The sequence below is a fragment of the Trichosurus vulpecula genome, chromosome 1 (assembly GCF_011100635.1).
Source record: "Trichosurus vulpecula isolate mTriVul1 chromosome 1, mTriVul1.pri, whole genome shotgun sequence".
Classification (NCBI taxonomy): Eukaryota; Metazoa; Chordata; class Mammalia; order Diprotodontia; family Phalangeridae; genus Trichosurus; species Trichosurus vulpecula.
In genome coordinates, this window is record NC_050573.1 from 21,143,337 (window position 1) to 21,148,702 (window position 5,366).

The 5,366-nt window shown below is 46.0% G+C and overlaps 1 pseudogene; it reads right to left on the reverse strand.

The window, feature by feature from the left end:
• Window positions 1-4,332: 4,332 nt before the first annotated feature.
• LOC118851444 lies at window positions 4,333-5,134 on the reverse strand (annotated as a pseudogene).
• Between the last annotated feature and the right edge of the window lie 232 nt (window positions 5,135-5,366).

The window sequence follows — 5,366 nt, forward strand, 5'->3', positions numbered from 1 at the left end:
AATTCTGGGAAGGACAATGTTCTTGAGGTGGGCAAACCCTTCCTCCCCTCTCTGGGCCTTGGTTAATGCTGAAAGCTTCCTTCATTAGAATTTTCAAGCATACAAACTGCCCCCTAAAACTGCCCTAGGGAGGATGAGAGTGCAAATTATATTATCCCAATTTTTGAGAAAGTGAATTGGATTAGACTCTGAGGTTTCTTTTAGCTCTGACATCCCCTGTTCTAAGGTTCCTCCCAGCCCTGATATTTTTTGTTCTAAGCCCCCTCCCAGCCCTGACATCCTCCGTTCTAAGGTCCCTCCCAGCTCTGACATTCCCTATTCTAAGGTTCCTCTCAGCTCTGACATCTCCTGTTCTAAGGCCCCTCCCAGCCCTGACATTCCCTATTCTGAGGTCCCTCCCAGCTCTGACATCCCCTGTTCTAAGGCCCCTCCCAGCCCTGACATTCCCTGTTCTAAAGCCCCTCCCAGCCCTGACATCCCCTGTTCTAAGGTCCCTCCCAGCCCTGACATCCTCTGTTCTAAGGTCCCTCCCAGCTCTGACATTCCCTGTTCTAAGGCCCCTCCCAGCCCTGACATTCCCTATTCTAAGGTCCCTCCCAGCCCTGACATCCCCTGTTCTAAGGTCCCTCCCAGCTCTATTTTCTGTTTTAAGGCCCCTCCCAGCCCTGACATTCCCTGTTCTAAGGCCCCTCCCAGCCCTGACATTTCCTATTCTAAGGTCCCTTCCTAGCTCTGACATTCCCTATTCTAAGGTCCCTCCCAGCCCTGACATCCCCTGTTCCAAGGACTGTCCAGGTTTCCACTGTATGAAGGAAGTTACAAGTCCTGGATGTGGTGATTTTCACAGACATTAGTATAACCGGAGGTGCCCATCCCTTTCCTCAGTATGTAGAATACAATGTAAGCATGTATCCCTGTGTGGGAAGAACCCTCCATCTTCCCACCCCCAACCGCATTGACCCCTCAGGTATGTATATGCTTTAAGATGGTTTTTCTAGTATGGGGGATGGGTTTACACTGAGCCATCCCCACCCTCTTACCTGGCCTAAAGGGAAGCATGTGGCTGTCCAGGCCCAGGAATATGCCCAAGGAGCAGAGAGAAGCTAGCGGCCCCACAGGATCTTACCTTCCTTGGCACCTGGCCCTAACCACTGAAGTCAGTAGTGAAGACCAAGCCTAAATAAATCCAGGAGAGAGTCGACGCCCTGGGGAAACTTAATTCATTTCAGTTCAGTGAAACAAGCATTTATTAAGCACCTACTAGGTCCCAGAGCCTGTGCTGGGCATGGGCGATGAAATGAAACAATACAACTTAACATTCTTCTAGGGGGAAACAAAATGAAGACAGATACATATATTAAAAATGTATACAAAGCAGACAGGCAGGTGTATAGAGAGCTGGCTTCCTGGTTATGAAGTCCCAGGTTCTAGTCTTACTGACTGTGTGACCCTGGGCAAGTCACTTAATCCCTGGAGTGCCCCTTACATCTCACAGGAAATGTGATGCATTTGCTAACAGTGACAGTGAGACTCATCCTGTACAAAACCAAAATTGAAACCTTATCCTCAAGGAGTTTGTATTCTATCTGGGAGAAAACACAAACATTTACAGGTAAAGAGAAAGAGAAACAAGGTGGTTGGTGGGTAAGTGGAGGGCACACACAGACAGACACCTGATTACTTTACTTCACCAAGAGGTCACACCTTGGTATAAGACCATGCAGTCAGAGCTTTAAAGGGTCCTTAGAAATGATTTCTTCTGGTCCCCTCATTTTACAGAGGAGGGATTGCTGTGCTGAACATTGGGAATACAAAGAGAAGCCAAACCACCCCCTGCCCTCAGGAAGCTCACATTCTGTGGGATGAAGCGCAGGGGGGAGACGATATGTAGGAATATATAAAAAACACACATAAAATAGATACGAAGTAACTTTTGAGAGGAGGGCACTTGGCAGTGATGGGAGAACTGGGTCTTCTAGCTGAAAACCTACACGTGTGTACCCCTACTCCCAAACAGACCTATGCCCTTCCCTCTTTAAAAAAATTCTGTATCTTTTGTTGTGAAAACACCTACGCTGCCCACTGTAACCCTCTCCCTTTCCCTCTTCCTGAGTGCCATCTCCTATAACAAAGAATTTTAAAAGACTGGTTAAAAAAAGTACAGGAAAACCAGTCAACATATTGAAAAAGTCTGACATTAGATGGAATGTTCCATTCCCGTAGCCCCCCACTCTTCAGAGAAGTGGGGTGGGAGATGTCTTCTATCTCTGCTTTGGGGCCAAGCTGGGTCATTGAACTTCCACGGTTTTTACTTTGGACTGGTGTCTTTTGTTGGAGTCATCATGTACAGTGTTCTCCTTCCTGGCTCTGCTCACTTCACTCTGTGTTAGTTCATATGAGTCTTCTGAGGCTTCTCTGATTTCTTCACATTCCTGATTTCTTACAGACTAGTGAGATTCCATTCCTTTCACGTACCACAACCCAATCTCTCGATGATCCTCTCTCTTAATGGTGAATCTTTGCTCTAGAGAGAGAGAGTCCTTGATTTTCTTTTAACACGAAGCCTGGGAGACACCTTGGGGAAAGCTGTAGATATTTGGGAGCAACTCAGCATTTATAAGAACTTAGCATGTGTGAGGCACCCCACGCTCTCTCTATTTTCCCTGTATCTTATTTGTAGGTACAAGGACAGTTCTATCCATTTTCTTTTGGAAGGGGCTTAGAATGTAAACTCCATGAAGGCAAGGACTGTTTCACTTCTGCCTTTATATTCCTAGTGCCAAGGACATAAGTGTTCTTGTTCGGCCATTCAGTCTATGAATGCTGTCCATGGGGTTTTCTTAGCAAAGACACAAATCCACTTCTCCAGTGCATCAAAGCAAACAGAGGTTGAAGTGACTTGCCCAGGGTCACACAGCTAGTGAGTATCTGAAGCTTGGATTTGAACTCAGGTCTTCCTGACTCCAGGCCTGGTGTTATGTCCACTGAACCACCTTGCTGTTTCCATGGACATAATTAGTGCTTAATAAATTCTTCTTGAATTAACTCGTATTGAATGTGGTATATCCCTTAGTAAAATATAAGCTCTTTGAGGGTAAGGAGTATTTAATTTTTCCTTTATATATCAGGGTCTAACACAGTGCCTGGCACATAGAATCTACTTTAATAAATACTTGTTGAATTAAATTGAGGCAAGATGAGGAGTAGAGTGGTTAGAAAACCAGGGGTGGAAAGAAGGAGTGGAGAAGCCCAGGATGGTAGGGGCACCCTCTGGCTCTGGAGTTGGAGGAGCTGGGTTCAAATCCAACTTCTGATGATTGCTTCCTGTATGACCTTGAGCCAGTTTCTTAACCTCTCCTCTGTAAAATGGGGTGATTGGATGAGAAGCTCCTCCTCGATCTAGATCTTTGAGCCTTTGGGTGACCCCATTGGGCAAGTGACTTCCCATTCCCTGGTCTCAGGTAAAATGAAGAGGTTCACCCACATGGCCTTCCAGCTCTAGATCTAGGTTCCTATGGCTTAGGACTAGGTGGGGGAAAGGCTTTGGGTCCTTACTGTCTAATACCATCAGTTCTAATCAAGAGATGAATTAGGGTTTCTGAGGAACATCCCAGGGCCAGGTCCCTGTCATTCCTTGCTGCTTGCTGCCCCTCTAGGACAGAGAGGCCACCACACAACCAGAAGCTGAACATGAGTCCTGCAAAGTGCCAGGCTTGTGGAGGCAAACATGAGTCCTGCAAAGTGCCAGGCTTGTGGAGGCCTTCGGTCGGGCCCAGCGACATTCCAGCATGCCCAAAGCAGGATTAGCTGGAGGGCCCTCAGGCATGAAGGCTATATATACTAAACTCAGACCTGGGCCCAGGCCACATCTACAATGGACTAGGGGAAGATGAGGAAGGAGCCAGAGTCCAGGGCAGTGAATTGAAAGGTGAAATGGGCTGAGACATCTTCAGACAAGGGATTCAGTAGAAAGAGTTCTGGAGTCTGGTTCAAATCCTACCTTTTTTTTTTTTAATGACTGTGATGTAGCACTTTGTATATAAGTTTACAAAGCATCATACATACATTCTCATTTTGGCCCTTCAACAGCCCTAGTTCATTATCCCCATTTTACAACTGGAAATACAGGCTTAAATGATTTTGTCCATGGTGTCCCAGCCTGGCAAATATCAGAGGTGGGGAAAGTTTCCTTACCAAGATTGGTCAAATCTTTACAAGTTGCAGTTTTCCTAAGATAGCATTACTCTGAAGTAAGAAAATACACAAACTTATAAATGCATCTAAGTGTTAAATACAAGAGTATAAATCCTCCTTTGTTTGTACAGTTCACTGCTAGCAATTTCCCCGAAGACTCAATTTACTATCATGTTCAACATTTCTTGAAGTTTGGACAGCTGTTCCTCTCTCCAAATTCTGTTTGATTTCAGCTGTATATTTTCCATAGAATCTCTCTGCTTTCTTGCTGCATTTGGCGTTTCTTTCATTAATGTAGTCAGCATCAGAGTCATCATTGTAAGGATGTCTCCGACTGTATTCTTCTCGTTTCTCAATTTCTTTTTCTAGATCTATAACCATCCTGTCAATTTCCTCTGTAGAAGGTACATGTGTTCCATGGAGAAGACTATTGGATGTTGGGTAGAATTCTTCTCTATGTTTTTCTCTCAGTTTTTCACATGTTTCCATATCAGGTTTGATCTGCTTGGTCAACCGATGATAGTGGCGTAATTGAGGAGCTGCAGAGTCTGAAAAGCCCGGATCTGGGTTCTTCCTCTTCTTCTTTCTCTCCCATCTTTCTGCATCTTCAGCACTGATGTCTAATAGCTTCACTTGTTCATAGTCTTCCCCCCTTGCGGCACATTCCGTCTTCTTTTCCTCGACCTGAAGTTCCCACTCTAAGCCGGCCTTCTTAGCCTCCCAGTTTGCCGGCAGCTTGAGCCTTTTATCTTCCTGCACAACCTCCTGATGATTTAGCTTTTGGGCCTCATTCCTTTTCATGTGCAGCTCCCGGAATTTCCTCAGTCTCTCCTCTCGCTTCTGGGGCCGAGGTCAGGGGCTGCTCCTCTTCCTCCTCCTCTTCCTCTTCCTTGTCTTCGGGGGTCTCTGTGCAGGCCTCAGCCTCCACTCCAGAAGCCATCACCGCAAACCTCTCTCCTCTCAAATCCTACCTTTGATGGTTCCTGACAGTGTGGCCTTGGGTGAGTCACTTCCCTTATCCGGTCTCATTTTCCTCATCAGTAGAATGAAGGCTGTTGGACTATCCTGCCCCTAAAGCCTCTTCCCGCTCTAAATCTCTTATCTTGTTCTCTGCCATTAGCCTCTGGGGGTTGGAAAGCACAGGATTTAGTCTGGAAGAGTGGAGTAAGAAT